Source organism: Ptychodera flava, chromosome 11, assembly GCF_041260155.1.
Source record: "Ptychodera flava strain L36383 chromosome 11, AS_Pfla_20210202, whole genome shotgun sequence".
Lineage (NCBI taxonomy): Eukaryota > Metazoa > Hemichordata > Enteropneusta > Ptychoderidae > Ptychodera > Ptychodera flava.
This window is the reverse complement of record NC_091938.1, coordinates 21,513,796-21,531,951: the sequence shown is the minus strand read 5'-3', so window position 1 is coordinate 21,531,951 and position 18,156 is coordinate 21,513,796. Positions and strand designations below refer to the sequence as shown.

The following is an 18,156-nucleotide window of genomic DNA, read 5'->3' as shown; positions in this document are numbered from 1 at the left end:
TAATAGCTTAAAGTTTACATGCACACACACCTAGCCTTGAAATACTCCGTAAAGCATTTTGCCGCCATCTTGAAAAAAACAACCATACTAGCGTCCAGAGTTGTTAATTTCGGACTTAGATTAATGCCAGCATCCGAGCGGAAATTGGGAAACAAACTTGTTGCCCCCGGTTTAGCAACTTTAAGATAAATTGAAGTTGACTGGAATGGAGCACACTGCAATGCTTTATCGTAGAAAAGGATAAGCTTACAGGTCAACAAGTGTGATAAGTGCAAAGTTCAGCTGTGTGGTACGGCCAATGACCTACTTGGGGATTGAATTGGAAGTGGATTCAGAATGCATATTGAGTTAACGTTTGGATTTCAACCAAATAGCATATATTTCGAATCGGTACGATACGAAAATTATAATGTACGATCTTTTGAAGACATTTTGCAAACATATTTGAGAATGGAATCTGCTACTGTCTAACACATGGTAGCCAGTTTTGAATAATATTCTTTGATGTTTGCAGTTTGCAGCCACGCTGTGAGATCAGAGGCCTCTGAGATTTTGCATCTAAGATATCAGCTCAGGGATCTCTCATATCTGTCCTCTCTCCCGTCTCTGACACAGGTTGCTCTCAAAAGTCAATTCTACTCTCGTATTTTGATACTCTACTCGTTCACTTTCTTAACGAGAGAGTACCTCGCAAGACACTGACAGTGTTGTAAGTGTAGATTTAGACCTAATGTGGGCCGGGGATTCCAGTATTCGCAGAAAATTGACATACTATATTGCAATCTAAAGTGTGCAATCCAAAAGTGCGACTGATGCGATGTTTGGCAAAACGTGGCGACCCCAGCGTTCTATTCATTGTAGCTTGTCAATTCAGTCTCTTCGTGATCGGTAAAAGCGGTAGGGCACTGAAAGCAGGTAAGTAAGATTAATTCCAATCCACAATTTTCGTTCTTTTGCCTCGACCATAAATATTTCTCCTTTTTTCATAATAATCAGGAATATTTGTCCCTTCCGATTTGTGACTAAAATTCTGATTTCTATAAAGTCATTTATTTCAAGTATGCAAGAACGTATATTTCCGTTCCTGTCGTCTGCTTTAAATCGCCATTTATCTGCACATGTATCCCCATCAAACTTTGACCGTTTGTATGTCCATCTATCTGTCCGTCAAACTCTGATGAAAATTCAACTGTTATGCAAATTTATCATGAATTGTGTGAAAATTGCAAGAAGGAAAAGAATGGGAACTTATTTCTTTCGAAAATGTTTCTAACTCAATGTGCTACCCATTATTTATTATGTTGAATAATTCGGGCAATCGCCCTTTAGGTGTTCGAGTGAGTTATCCGATGCAAGTCAAAGTTAAAGTGTAAGGGTGAATGAATATTGGCCACCGTGTATTCCGAAACATCACATTGGACCTATTGACTGTAATAATGAAACTTAGCCGTGGTATTGTAACATACGATATTTTCAATGACGACTACCCCTCCACGTTGTCTGGCGAGAGGCAGGCACTGTGATATTGTGAGTTCGCCTTGTTAACCACATTGCCACGTCGAATTTTAGTAACATGCACTGAAGATTGGCAGAGATATTAAAGAGAAAAATCAAGGCGAATATTCAGTAAACTCGATAATTCCAGCTAATCTTCAGTATCCCTAATTTGGATCGACAAATTATTTATGGACTCTGCATGAACATATTTTGCATAAGACTCAAAACTTTTGCTCAAAAACTCCTAAATGAAACTTTAAACCATTATGTTACCAAATCAAAAAGGTAAATCAGAAATCACAGGTGGAACAAATTACTCAACATTTACCGATATTTGAAATTCAAAATGAGCGCCATCCCTGTGTTAATTCTTTGGGGGATGGGCAAGGGAAAACATTTTTTCTATTTTCAAAATTCTATGGCAATGAAAATATTTCTGACCCAAAGAGCTTTCAAATGAGCCCGCACTTAACCAGAGAAGTATTGGAACAGTTTGAGAGTCCGAATATCTGTCCCCCAGGCGCGATCTTTAATAATAGTGTTACTGATCATTAGATAGGTTACATACAATGTTTTTGAATATACAGCGACTACATAATATAACAAGCAACTTTTATGAATCAAAAGCATTTTGCGTGTATGCTCACCGAGAGGCAGCCGCGACAGGCAAAAACAAGTCTTAGGGAAAACTCGTCTACAGTTGTGCAAATCACATAAGCTTCTTTCAGAATTGTTCCAATTTGCATTCATAACAAAAGTCTGCTGACATTTTACAGTAGTATGAAATCTGTTCATCATGTGGTAAACTCGCTAACTGCGGATCTCTGTACACCCTTTTAATATGCCAGCAGTTAAGAAAAGCCTTTCTTCGCATCGTTTGCGCGTGTTAGTATCTGAAATCTAAGGAAGCATCTTCCTACAATTTGTAGGAAAAGAATCTCGTAATTACGAGATTTAATCCTCGTAATTACGAGATTTTAATCCTCGTAATTGAGAAATTTTAATGCTCGTTAAAATCCTACTAGATTTAAAACTGCGAGATTTAAAAAAATGTTTTCCTTGCAAAATGTGGCACGTATACGCTTTCATAGCAAACTGGTACATTTTCTACCTCATTTTCATTTGATCTTGGGATTTTTTAACATTACACTGCCAAAGTTGTACAGAGAGAAGAGGACGAGAGAGTGGGCCTTGAACGAATAGAAACAGCTCAGAGCCATGAACATGAAGTTATTAAGCGGTATGTCAATGAATTTTTCAATGCCAAGGCATTTGGGGCATAAGGTGCATTCAGGCAATAGATCGAATTAATCTTGTTGTATTCTTTGATATTGATATTGACGGAATCGCGATATAGTGCTTGAAGTTTATATATATATATATATATATATATATATATATATATATATATATATATATATATATATATATATATATATATATTACTTCAAGTACAAAGTAATTATATCTGTTACTTAAATTTACTTCATTTAGCATGAAAAGCATTGAAATGTCTTTAATATAGAAGATAACTAAGTTGTTTGTCAGTCCATATCCGCTGGTTAGTTTGATCTAAAGGTTTACATTTCATTTTTATTTCAGTCTGCTCAGGATGCAGTCACTACAATGTCCTGCTTTGGCTTGTGTTCTTCGTTTCCGGTTTGCACTTTTATTACAACCTAACTTCCCAGCGAGGTTTTCGAGGAAAAGAGGTGAAATTAATATTTTGTTCGCCATCATCTTCATGTAACTTTATGCGAATCACTGTCGAAAAACTATCACAGGTATTCTGTTTTGAGGCTTGCTACGCTTTTCCGTCATGAATGTCATAAGATCGGGTTGTGTCATGCGGTTACATCGATAAAACATGATGTGGCTAAAATTAAGTATAGTACACGGTTGGTTTTACCTAAACCGTCAGTGCAATTGGGACTCTTTGTGTTTCGTAAATTGAGATTAATATCCGCACTGCTCAGTGCAAAACCTCTGCAATGTTAAAAAATCGTTGCAACAAGTAACATATCGGTGACAAAATGTCTAATTTCAGGTTTAATGATCTCCGATAATCATATTTCTCCATGTATGTCGTTTAGTTTTAATTTCATTTTTGTCATAATTACACGATTTCGTTCAGTTTTGTCTGTTCATATACCAAGTTATACTAGATTTCAATGATTAATCAATTCAATATTCGAGCACAAATGGCTATTTCATGGCTTTCTCAATATCCTTAAAAAGGCCTAGCGCCACCAAAAGAACATTGGTGCAATTTCACAAAATCTTCTGATCTATATAAATTGATATTTCTGATAAGTGGGCTTCAATATTAAATCTGTTCATAAATATATATGCTTATCGGCTGTTAAGATGGAGAAACCTTGCTATTCAACATTGCAGGATAATGGAAATTTAGTTTAGCAATACCTGTCTTCCCTATTACTGGTAATGTTTCTATATTAGGTGTTTACTGTTTGTCCGCAGTTATGCAGTCATAAAAAGTGGAGACTTAAACAGGGAACAACAAGTGGGAGTAGACGTCCTACGATACAATGATAGGAAGAAGCCATACAGTCGCCGACCAGTGAATAACTTTGTTTTCATCAAACCTGAAAAGACTGGCGGGAGTACAGTTTCCTCCCTCTTCTTGCGGTATGGCATGAAAAACAACCTAGTGGCTGCTCTGAAACCAAGACAGACAAAAGGCTGCGTTATTATTAAAAATGGATAAAGAAAAAGGCAGACTGGATATCGTTTATTACAACTGCAGTGATTTCCCAGGGTATAATTATTTGTGTCAACATATCCAGACTTTCGACAGAGCTGAATTGCACAGCATCGTCCACGATGCCAAATACACGACAATTATTCGATCTCCGTTCACACATCTCAAATCCAAATTTTACTACAGCAGGCGAATTCTGAACCTGTCGATGTCAACCGACCCTCTTGAATTCACCTCAAAGAGATTGAGAAAACAGCGATGAAGGACGAGCAACTGCGAAAAGAAACAAAGTCTTTTCATTTTCGGTTTGGTCTCAAAATCACCGAGAACACATCGTCTGCTTTTGAAGACTTCAGACAGTTCGACGATGAGATCGATTTGGTGATGATAATGGAATATATGGACGAGTCGCTCGTTTTACTGAAAAAGCAAATGTGCTGGGACTTTGACGATATTGTCTATCGCTCATGCAAGGTGCATGAATATTATCAACCACCGACCACTGACGCAATGCGAGATATCATTACAAAAGTGTCCCGTGCAGACATAAGGCTTTATGACTATTTCAACAGGACATTCTGGGAAAAAGTGAAGAACTACGACGGCGACTTCGAAGCTGACCTCGAAGAATTTCGATCGGTTCAGAAAGCGGCCACGGGCAAATGAGAAGCTGGTGAACGCAGTGACTATTGCAGAAATTTACAGGGGACGTGAAAGACCTGGTACAGATAGTGAACGATCAGCAAGCAAAATGGATGTGTTAAAGTCAGTAGTTTATCCTACCATACATTAACTAGCCGCATTTTAGCTTATTACATATAGTGCTTATACTTATGAAGCTTCTTACCTTTCTGGAAAATCATTAAATCAAATGTTTCATTAATATTTCGAAATTTGTAAATGCATTAGGCAAACATTTCTATAGAAACGGATATACCGTAATGCATATAAATCTAAGCTGTATTTAGATTTGCTTCGCAAAACTATCAGTTTGTTCATCAAAATTAACGAATGGAATATGATCAATAGGAATGCTAAAAAAATTCAAATGGTTCATTTGTCTCGTTGCGGAGGTAATCATTCCGAGTATTGCATTTTTCACCCCATTGAGCGACGTTAAAAATCAAGACATCTGGCTGTTAATTATCAGTTAAAGTAGACATAGCATCGATAAACGGCGGTTGAATGTTTAAATTGCGTTAAGAGCAGTGAAGATATCACATTCTGTTATTAATTGTTTTGGAATGTAATAAACTGAATACACAATTCCAGCATGTTAGTGTTGTAATGTGAGAGTTCTGAATAAGTGACTGTAATATGTAAACTGTTGGCCATATCATTACTTTAGGACACAGTCCTTCCACCCACAGGTCTGAAAACGCGACACGTGCGCTAATGTTTAGAGGTGTTAATTGCCCCTGCCGTATGTACTGAGCGCGTTGCGGATGTAAACGTTCGCTTGGGGACGCCATGAGTAGCATTTGGCGACATCTTGCTGGGCGGAGAATTTTTATTGATTGTCATTTTCTTCGCTTCTCCGATAACTTTTTTTTGCCATAGTCAGAATTTCTGATAAGACTAAGCAACTGTGTTTATGGAGAGTATTTTCTTTTTAGATTTTAGTCTATGATTTTCCGTGTTTTTCAGTCGAATTTTCACCGATCATATTTGACAGTGCTATGTAGGAAAGGCAACTTGTTGTACGAAACGTCCTCCCCCTTTCATTCGCAGAAATAAACTGAAATCGAAATGATTTTTGCGTAATCAATCTGCCACATGGTTATGAAAATTGCTAGTATCTGTTTTTTGTCGTTTACGCTATCCTGTGTTATAAAACGCCTGAGTTTTTGACGATGCATTTGTGTTAAAATCAAGATGGCGGCCGCCATAGATTGGCCATGCGGTTTTTTAATAAACAACGAAAATTGCCAATCAACCGGTAAAATGTTATGTAAAGTATGGCTTGCGAGATTTATACCTTCCCAAAAGTTTATTGTCTAGACTATGTTTTATTCTAATATTAATCAAAAAATAATTCTTTCGCTATTTCGGAAGGGTGTTGAGTTTGTCACGACGCCATTTTCAAACTTTGAACATTTTGGCTCTGCTCGCTTGAGATGTCACGGACTGCGCACTGTGATAGATATGCGTAGTAAATGCGCCCTCTTTCGGTAAACTCTTGCTTCCGCGCATGACCTTTATCCGTTGTGGGGAATCATACTCGATAATCCGATAATCCTGCAGACGCCGACTCGATAAACGTACAAAAAAATTAGGTCACGCGCGGAAGCAAGAGTTCACCGAAAGAGGGCGCATTCTACTACGCACTTACACACACACACACACACACACACACACACACGTCTCAAGCGAGCAGAGCGTATAGGTAAGAGAAACAAGGTAGAAAGAAAAAATCCTGTAGTCAATGAAACTTATTTGGTTTTTATCATATTAGCATTTATCACACACCCGCGTCTGTAACGTATGGAGTTTCGTCGTACAGTAAGTTTAGGTATCAAAGGACGCGGAGTACAATAACTTTAGGTGTTATTAGACGCTTTTGACCTTTGACCTCAAAACACCTATACGTTAACACGGGGAAAAGGAGAGGTAATTTGTTTTATTCTACAATTTTTTTCTAAATATTCAGTTCTTCAAGAAGTTAATAGTGGTCAGTCAAAAACCTGTGAACTTGAGTGAAATTATGCTGCTGCTCTACAATTTCTACCGCGCGCATTGCGCTGCTGTGCGGGTTGAAATTTCGTTTTGTACGCTTAGCGGACGCGCTCAACGCGTCCCCAGTCTGCTGGCGACCGCTCAGCTGCAGTGCACTGCGTGACGGGCATCTAAAAAAAGCTTTAATTTGATTTTCCCGTAAAATTGGACTAATAAAGGTGTATAATAATAAGATTATTCCCACAATACCGGAATTTATGTCCTCGTACATTGTACGCTTCGGTATTGTCCTCGACGCTACGCGTCTCTGACAATACCTCCGCTGCACGATGTACTCGGACATAAATCTCGGTATTTTGGGAATAACCTTATATTATTGTCCCTGAATAAATCCCTGTGCTTTATTATAGTTTCCGTGATGGTTTACTTTATTTATCATTGATTTACTGCTTGACTCAACTTTTGCTCAAACATCCCCAAATGAAACTTTAGACCATTCTCTTACCAAATGAAGAAGAAAAATCAGGAAACACAGGAGGAACAAATTACTCGACATTTATCGATATTTGAAATTCAAAATGGCCGCCATCTTTGTATTTATTCTATGGGGTGGGAACAAAAATGTTTAATTTTCAAAAATCTATGGCAATGAAAATATTTTTGACTACAAGGGCTTTCAAATAAGCCCACACAAGCAGTTAACCAGAAAAGAATTGGAACAATTTGAGAGTCCGAATATGTGTCCTCGAGGTGCGATCCTTAAAATCGTGTTACCGATCATTTGTGGGATACGTACAATGTGTTTGAAACTACAGCGACTCCATAATGTATTAATAAACTGTTATGAATTAAAGCAGCTTGCATGTATGGAGAGTATTTTTTAAGTTGTATTGACGTCTCAGCTAATAGGCCTTGTCTACCATCTAATTAAGCAGTGAAAACTGTTGACTCATACTGACACACAAGTCAGACGGTACCGTGATTTTTGCTCTCAAGCAGTGGTGTCAAAGTTCTTCGAAAGTAGTGACAGTGGAATGACTGTCAGATACTTTTTTGAAGTCGGGTCGAAAACTTTGCTCAAGTGAAACTACATTTTATTACTCATCAGTCAATTCCATCATTGTCGAGAATGGCTGTTCTTTTTATCCATCCGTAGTTACGGCAAATGGATTGATGCCTGGCAATCGTCGGTCGTTCTATTATCGTTTTTGCCATGTTAAGTTCTCCATTTGTTCCTGGCTTAAAATATTAACTCTATTATAATGGTGCTAGGTCACAAACGATTGACCTGCCTGGGTGCGACCGATGTCTTTTTCGATCGATTAACTCTCTACCTGCCTATCAATTGCCATTCGTTGCCATACAACAATAAAAAGGGGGCAAGTGTTAGTCATAGGAATGTCGCACACCATACAGCACTGGATAATCATGTAATAAGATTGTATGCTCACAGAGAGGCAGCCGCGACAGGCCAAAACAAGTCATAGGGAAAAATCGTCGACAGTCGTTCAAATCACATAAGCTTCTTTCAGAATTGTTCCAGTTTGCACACACAGCAAAAGTCTGCTGACATTTTACAAGAGTATGGAAAGTTGGTCATCACGTGGTAAACCATGCTTATTGCAGAACCTGTGTACACCCTTTTTATGCCAGCAGTTAAGGGAAGCCTTTCTTTGCATCGTTTTCGCGTGTTAGTATCTGAAAACTACGGATCGTCTTCCTGCAAATTTTGTAAGAAAAGAATCTCGTAAGTACAAGATGGAATCCTCGTAGTTACGAAATTTTAAACTGTCGTAATTACGAAATTTTATGTTCGTTTGAAACTGCGGGATTTTTAAAAAAGTTTTTCTTGCATATGTGGCATATATACGCTTTCGTAGCAAAATGGTATATTTTATTTTCCAGCTCATTTCTATTTGGCCTTTGGATTTGTTAACATTACACTCAGTCTGCTGCCAATGCAGAGAGAAGAGGACGAGAGAGTGTGACTTGAACGAATAGAAACAGCTAAAAGCCATGAAAATGAAGTTTTTAAGCGGTATGTTCATGATTTTATATAATGCCTATCAAGTAGGGGCATTCAGGCAATAGATGGGATTAATCTTGTTGTATTCTGTGATATTGATATTTGATGAAATCGCGATGTAAGTTTGTAACCGTAAATTTTATATATATATATATATATATATATATATATATATATATATAGTTGTGGGAAGTTACAACTCTCGATGCTAAAGAAACATGGCGTTATAAATAACAACATTTATATCATACCAGTATATTGATGGTGCAAATACAGCGATCTGATTGGTCGGGTCACGAAGAGAACCGTGGTATATTGGCGATATACCATGGATGGCATGCGCACTGGCTCTAGGCTTGAGGAAAAGTCCTTTTATGACATTCCATGCCAGAATTTCAATATACTGTCATGATATAATAGCAATAAATCACACCCAGCGACGGTATACCACTCGATTTTGACCATTTCACATCATATATGCACTCGCTATCGCTCGTGCATATATGTCGTGAACTGGTCAAAATCTCGTTGTACACCATCGCTGGGTGTGCCTTGTTGCTTAAATATTACTTCAAGTACAAAGTAATTATATCTGTTACGTAAATGTCATGCATTTAGCATGAAAAGCATTGCATTGCAGATACTTTTTGAAGTCGGGTCAAAAACGTTGCTCAAGTGAAACTACATTTTATTACTCATCAGTCAATTCAATATGAGCTGGTAAGAATGATCTAAAGATTTACATTTCATTTGTATTTCAGTCTGCTCAGGATGCAGTCACTACAATGTCCTGCTTTGGCTTGTGTTCTTCGTTTTCAGTTTGTACGTTTATTACAACCTAACCTCCCAGTGAGGTTTCGAGGAAAAGAGGTGAAATTAATATTTTTTTTCGCCTTCATCTTCATGTAACTTTATGCGAATCACTGTCAAAAAACTATTACAGGTATTCTCTTATGGGGGTTGCTACACTTTTCCTTCGTGGATGTCGCAAGATCGGGATGTTTCATGCGGTTACACCCGGTCCGATAAAACATGATGCGGCTAAAATTAAGTATAGTACACTGTTGGTTTTATCATAGACCCTCGAGAAAAACGTTTTTCTCGAGGGTCTATGGTTTTACCTAAACCGTCAGTGCAATTTGGACCCTTTGTGTTTCGTAAAGTGATTATCATCCGCACTGCTCAGTGCAAAACCTCTAGGATGTGAACAAAAATCGATGCAACAAGTAACATATCTGTGACAAAATGTCTAATTTCGGGGTTAAATGATCTCCCATAACCATATTTCTCCATGTATGTCGTTTAGTATTGATTTCATTTTTGTCATAATTACGGTTCAGTTTTGTTTGTTCATATACCAAGTTATACTAGTTTTAAATGATTAATCAGTTCAATAATCGAGCACGAATGACTATTTCATGGCTAATTCAATATCCTTAAAAAGGTCTAGCGACACCAAAAACGTTGGTGCAATTTCGCAAAATCTTCTGATCGATGTACATTGCCTTTCTGATAAGTGAGCTTCAATATTAAATTTGTTCATAAATATATGCTTATCAGATGTAAGGATGGAGAAACCGTAGGGTTCAACATTGCAGGATAATGGAAATTTAGTTTAGCAATACGTGCCTTCCTTATTACTGGTAATGGTTCTAGGTTAGGTGTTTACTGTTTGTCCACAGTGATGCAGTCATAAACAGTGGAGAATTAAACAGAGAACAACAAGTGGGAGTAGACGTCCTACGATAAAATGATAGGAAGAAGCCATACAGTTGCCGACCAGTGAATAACTTTCTTTTCATCAAACCTGAAAAGACTGGCGGGAGTACAGTTTCCTCCCTCTTGTTGCGGTATGGCATGAAAAACAATCTAGTGGATGGCTGCTCTGACATCAAAAGAGACAAAAGGCTACGTTATTAAAATGGATAAAGAGAAAGGCAGACTGGATATCGTTTATTACAACTGCAGTGATTTCCCAGGGTATAATTATTTGTGTCAACATATCCAGACTTTCGACCGAGCTGAATTGGACAGCATCGTCCACGATGCCAAATATACGACAATAATTCGATCTCCGTACACACATCTCAAATTCAAATTTTACTACAGCAGGCGAATGCAGAATCTGTTGATGTCACCCGACCCTTTTGCGATTCACCTCAAAGAGATCGAGAAAAAAGCGATGAAGGATGAGCAACTGCAAAGAGAAGCAAATTAATACTTTTCATTTTCGGTTTGGTGTCAAAATCACCGAGAACACATCGTCTGCATTGGAAGACTTCAGACGGTTCGACGATGAGATCGCTTTGGTGATGATAATGGAATACATGGACGAGTCGCTCGTCTTACTGAAAAAGCTAATGTGCTGGGACTTTGACGATATTGTCTATTACTCATGCAAGGTGCAAGAATATTATCAACCACCGACCACTGACGCAATGCGAGATATCATTACAAAAGTGTCTCGTGCAAACATAAGGCTTTATGACTATTTCAACAGGACATTCTGGGAAAAAGTGAAGAACTACGACGGCGACTTCGAAGCTGACCTCGAAGAATTTCGATCAGTTCAGAAAGCGGCCACGGGCAAATGTGAAGCTGGTGAACGCAGTGACTATTGCAGAAATTTACAGAGGGACGTGAAAGACCTGGCACAGATAGTGCGCGATCAGCAAGCAAAATGGATGTGTTAAAGTCAGTATTTGATCCTACCATACATGAACTAGCAGAATTCTAGCTTATTAAATATAGTGCTTATACTTATGGAAGCTCCTTACCTTTCTGGAAAATCATTAAATCAAATGTTTCATTAATATTTCGAAATTTGTAAATGCATTATATTAAGCAAACATTTGTATAGAAACGGTTATACCGTAATGCATATAAATCTTACCTGTATTGTAATTTGCTTCGCAAAACTGTCAGTTTGTACATCAAAATTAACGAATGGAATTATGATCAATAGGAATGCTAAAAAATTCAAAAGGTGCATTTGTCTCGTTGCGGAGGTAATCATTCCGAGTATTGCATTTTTCACCCCATTGAGCGACGTTAAAAATCAAGACATCTAGCTGTTAATTATCAGTTAAAGTAGACATAGCATCGATAAACGGCGGTTGAATGTTTAAATTGCGTTAAGAGCAGTGAAGATATCACATTCTGTTATTAATTGTTTTGGAATGTAATAAACTGAATACACAATTCCAGCATGTTAGTGTTGTAATGTGAGAGTTCTGAATAAGTGACTGTAATATGTAAACTGTTGGCCATATCATTACTTTAGGACACAGTCCTTCCACCCACTGGTCCGAAAACGCGACACGTGCGCTAATGTTTAGAGGTGTTAATTGACGATTTTCCGCTGATTGCGAGATCTCGCGAGACTTTAATACATGCCCGTAGAAACATGATTCCAGCTTAGTAATAGAAGTCAAACTTTGTATGGAACTAGAAAAAGTGCAGAACTGAGCAAATATTGCAACTTCATATATTTTATGCAGTGTTTAACGTAATTAGCGACTTGTCCTGTTTTACGCAGTTTGTCCTGTGTTGCGAGAAACACGTCCACTGCGAACCACATATTCTCGCGATATCTCGGAATGTCTCGCGTTGTTCGGAACATGGTCTATTGCCCCTGCCGTATGTACTGAGCGCGTTGCGGATGTAAACGTTCGCTTGGGGACGCCATGAGTAGCATTTGGCGACATCTTGCTGGGCGGAGAATTTTTATTGATTGTCATTTTCTTCGCTTCTCCGATAACTTTTTTTTGCCATAGTCAGAATTTCTGATAAGACTATTTAACTGTGTTTATGGAGAGTATTTTTCTTTTCAGATTTTCGTCTACGATTTTCCGTGTTTTTCCGTCGAATTCTTACCCACCAAATTTGACAGTGATATGTAGGAAAAGGCAGCTTGTGGTACGAGACGTCCCCCCCTTTTCATTTGCAAAAATAAACTGAAATCGGAATGATTTTTGCGTAATCGATCAGCCATATGGTTATGAAAATTGCTAGTATCCGTTTTTTATGTCGTTAACTCTATCCTGTGTTATAAAACGCCCGCGTTTTCGACGATGCATTTGTTGTTTAAAATCAAGATGGCGGCCGCAATAGATCGGCCATGCGGTTTTTAAACAACGAAAATTGCCAATCAACCGGTAAAATATTAGGTAAATTATGGCTTGCGAGGTGTATACCTTCCTAAAAGTTTATTGTCTAGACTTGATTTTTATTGTAATATTAATACAAAAAAAATTCTTTCGCTGTTTCGGAATTGTGTGGAGTTTGTGCGACGCCATTTTCAAACTTTGAACATTTTGGCTCTCCTCGCTTGAGATGTCATGGACTGCGCACTGTGATAGATATGCGTAGTAAAATGCGCCCTCTTTCGGTAAACTCTTGCTTCCGCGCATGACCTGTATTCGTTGTGGGGAATCATACTCTATAATCCTGAGACGACCGCTCGATATACCAACAAAACATTTGGGTCACGCGCGGAAGCAAGAGTTCAACGAAAGAGGGCGCATCCTACTACGCACTTACACACACACCTACACACACATTTCTCAATCGAGCAGAGCATATAGGTAAGAGAAACAAGGTAGAAAGAAAATAAAAATTTTTAGTCAACGAAACTTATTTGGTTTTTATCATATTAGTATTTATCGTCCCTGAATAAACCCCTGTGGTTTATTATAGTTTCCGTGATAATTACTTTGTTACTGCTTGACTCAAAGTTTTGCTCAAACATCCCCAAATGAAACTTTAGACCATTCTCTTACCAAATCAAGAAGAAAAATCAGGAAACACAGGAGGAACAAATTACTCGATATTTATCGATATTTGAATGGCTGCCATCCTTGTATTTATTCTATGGGGCGGGAACAACAGTTTTCAATTTTCAAAAATCTATGGCAATGAAAATACTTTTGACTCCAAAAGCTTTCAAATAAGCCCACACAAGCAGTTAACAAGAAAAGAATTGGAACAATTTGAGAGTCCGAATATGTGTCCTCGAGGTGCGATCCTTTAAAATCGTGTTACCGATCATTTGTGGGATACGTACAATGTGTTTGAAACTACAGCGACTCCATAATGTATTAATAAACTGTTATGAATTAAAGCAGCTTGCATGTATGGAGAGTATTTTTTAAGTTGTATTGACGTCTCAGCTAATAGGCCTTGTCTACCATCTAATTAAGCAGTGAAAACTGTTGACTCATACTGACACACAAGTCAGACGGTACCGTGATTTTTGCTCTCAAGCAGTGGTGTCAAAGTTCTTCGAAAGTAGTGACAGTGGAATGACTGTCAGATACTTTTTTGAAGTCGGGTCGAAAACTTTGCTCAAGTGAAACTACATTTTATTACTCATCAGTCAATTCCATCATTGTCGAGAATGGCTGTTCTTTTTATCCATCCGTAATAAAGGCAAATGGATTGGTGCCTGACAATTGTCGGTCGTTCTATTATCGTTTTTGCCATGTTAAGTTCTCCATTTGTTCCTGGCTTAAAATATTAACTCTATTATAATGGTGCTAGGTCACAAACGATTGACCTGCCTGGGTGCGACCGATGTCTTTTTCAATCGATTAACTCTCTACCTGCCTATCAATTGCCATTCGTTGCCATACAACAATAAAAAGGGGGCAAGTGTTAGTCATAGGAATGTCGCACACCATACAGCACTGGATAATCATGTAATAAGATTGTATGCTCACCGAGAGGCAGCCGCGACAGGCAAAAACAAGTCTTAGGGAAAAATTGTGTACAGTCGTTCAAATCTCATAAGCTTCTTTCAGAATTGTTCCAATTTGCATTCATAACAAAAGTCTGCTGACATTTTACAGTAGTTGGAAAGTTGTTCATCATGTGGTAAACCTGCTAACTGCAGAATCTGTTTACACCCTTTTAATACGCCAGCAGTTAAGGAAAGCCTTTCTTTGCATCGTTCATGTGTGTTAGTATCTGAAAACTACGGAGTCTTCCTGCCAATGTTGTAAGAAAAGAATCTCGTAAGTACAAGATTGAATCCTCGTGATTACGAGATTTTAATCTTCGTAATTACGAAATTTTATTGCTCGTTAAAATCTAGATTACTAGATTTAAAACTACGAGATTTTTAAAAAATTTTTTTCCTTGCAAATGTGGCATTATATACGCTTTCATAGCAAAATGGTGTATTTTCTAGCTCATTTCTATTTGGTCTTTGGATTTGTTAACATTACACTGTTGCCAATGCAGAGAGAAGAGGACGAGACAGCGTGCCTTGAACGAATAGAAACAGCGAAAAGCCATGAAAATGAAGTTGTTAAGTGGTATGTTAATGATTTTATATAATGCCCATCAAGTAGGGGCATTCAGGCAATAGATGGAATTAATCTTGTTGTATTCTGTGATATTGATATTTGATGAAATGACGATATATATTGCCGCTTGTAACCGTAAATTTGATATATATATATATATATATATATATATATATATATATATATATATATATATATATATATATATATATATATATATATAATCTCGATGCCAAAGTAACATGGCGTTATAAATAACAACAAATATTACTTCAAGTACAAAGTAATTATATCTGTTACGTAAATGTCATGCATTTAGCATGAAAAGCATTGAAATGTCTATAATTAAGTTGTTTGTAAGTCCATATGCGCTGGTAAGAATGATCTAAAGATTTACATTTCATTTGTATTTCAGTCTGCTCAGGATGCAGTCACTACAATGTCCTGCTTTGGCTTGTGTTCTTCGTTTTCAGTTTGTACGTTTATTACAACCTAACCTCCCAGTGAGGTTTCGAGGAAAAGAGGTGAAATTAACATGCTTGCCTTCATCTCCATGTAACTTTATGCGAATCACTGTCAAAACACTATTACAGGTATTCTCTTTTGGGGCTTGCTTTACGTCTTCGTCGTGAATGTCGCAAGATCGGGATGTTTGATGCGGTTACACCGATAAAACATGATGTGGCTAAAATTAAGTATAGTACACGGTTGGGTTTACCATAGACCCTCGAGAAAAACGTTTTCTCGAGGGTCTATGGTTTTACCTTAACCATCAGTGCAATTCGGACCCTTTGTGTTTCGTAAAGACATTATCATCCGCACTGTTCAGTGCAAAACCTCTGCGATATGAACAAAAATCGTTGCAACAAGTAACATATCTGTGACAAAATGTCTAATTTCGGGGTTAAATAATCTGCGATAACGATATTTCTCCATGTATGTCGTTTAGTATTAATTTCAGTTTTGTCATAATTACACGATTTCGTTCAGTTTTGTTTGTTCTTATACCAAGTTATACTAGTTTTAAATGACTAATTTGTTCAATAATCGAGCACGAATGGCTATTTCATGGCCTTTTCAATATCCTTAAAAAGGTCTAGCGACACCAAAAGAACATTGGTGCAATTTCGCAAAATCTTCTGATCGATGTACAGACGTCAAAGTCGGTTGTTTCCTGATATACGGTAGCAACCAAGCTTATGACTAGAATGACTCTACAGCGTCATAATGGCGTGGAGAAAATTTCCTCCGTAACAACAGTGTTCTTCTCAACTCAAGTTCTTCATTGTTTTCCAAGGCAACACAGCATCAAAACTTTACTCAAGTTTGATTCCCTTTAGATCCCCAAGCGTCATGCTTCCTCAGAAACCAATCGCACTTCCACAAATTGAGGTAGTAAAGGTCATACTCCAAGGCCCGGAGTTCTATTAGGTCAAAGGAATACCGGGATCAGCCGAGTTTAACTTGCAACCGTCGAGGTCACATTACTTCGTAAACTGCGCACATCGCCCCCCCCCCCCCCGACGCTTGTTCCAAATATACGCAACTCAGAAACAGACGGACATGCCCCTTCTTGAGATATGGCAACTTAATGTCAGTCATAAATCGAGTCAATGAAATCGATGCAGAATATTGTTATGCAAGGATATGTTCCAATGTTGTTATACCGATGTCAAATGTACATCGTATTCATTGTTACCTCGGATTATTTGACAGTGCGTGTGTTTATCACATCGCACCAAAACATCGGTCAAGGGCACTTTTAATTTCGAGAAATGAACGTTCGTTGAAAAGTGCCTAGTATATGCGATAAAATTCCACGTCGGCTTACATCTAGATAACTACTGTCGGTGTGTTGTTTCCTCTCTACTAGGACTTGCTTCAAAGGAAATACTAGTGAGTAACGCGAGTGTTCTGGCAACCCTCACAACAATCGAATAACGATAACAATAACAATACACCACAACTCCATACGACGATGACACCTAAATCCTCCATATTTCATGTATTATTTTTAGTTATGTCTAAAAGACCCTTTTAAGAGCTTTTTCAATATTTTTAAGATTCCATTTTGACAATTCTGTTTTTATGCCTATTCCTACAAGAAAATAATGTACTGCTATGTCTCCTTTCTCCTCGATTTGATTATTAAATCGAGAACGGGGACATTGCAATCAATTATTTTCTAAACTTTAATTAATACAACGGTTCGAGGCCTTGTACAAGTGTTTGTAATGTTTCCGAATTGAAATAAGACAACTACAAAATAGGAATAAGGATCACTAAAGAAAACTAAAAACGGATAATTGTCAAGGAATGTATCTCTCCCGTAGCTGAATTCGCTTTTTGGAGTCACTTCCGGGAAAAATATACGCTTCGTAGCCGGAAAGGATGTTTTTTATATTGAGGAAATAATATCACCCCTGCAAGAGAATTGATTTTGATATCACAAACAGCAGTATCTTCGGACGTACAGGATAAACAGTGCGAGGAATTACAAATATAGTGACATCCAACTGTCGGCATTGATACACTGTTGCTGTTCAGTCCGCGGCAGTATCGAATATCCCCTCTCCCAAAAGTCATATTATGATTAGAATGAGTCTCAGAAGTTTGACTGACACATAGTCCACACCCCAAGCAGAAGAGAGTTAAACCTACTGTAACTACAAAAAGTGACTGAACGAAAGGGACATGTTTTCGCAGCGTGTTGCGTATCGATTTGCGTGAACTTCACTTTAGAAAACCTACTCCACGGTTTTCTTGGCATGCAATGACACATGTAAATATACTAAGTTAAAGCACATTTTTGCCTTAGTGCGTGTTTTTTTGCAAATGAACAGCAGTTATCATGCTTCTTAAGAATGATAGTAGAAATGACGATATTTTGGAAAGTTTTGCCAGGGGCGGCAGCCACCAAAAGGCGC

At 37.8% G+C, this 18,156-nt stretch overlaps 1 long non-coding RNA gene across 1 annotated transcript; it reads left to right on the top strand.

Moving 5' to 3' along the window:
- Positions 1-8,378: 8,378 nt before the first annotated feature.
- Positions 8,379-12,128, top strand: LOC139143077 (uncharacterized). Its single transcript, XR_011554518.1, has 4 exons — positions 8,379-8,642; positions 8,801-8,933; positions 9,683-9,791; positions 10,604-12,128. It is a non-coding gene; the product is annotated as an uncharacterized lncRNA (long non-coding RNA).
- The last annotated feature ends 6,028 nt before the right edge of the window (positions 12,129-18,156 follow it).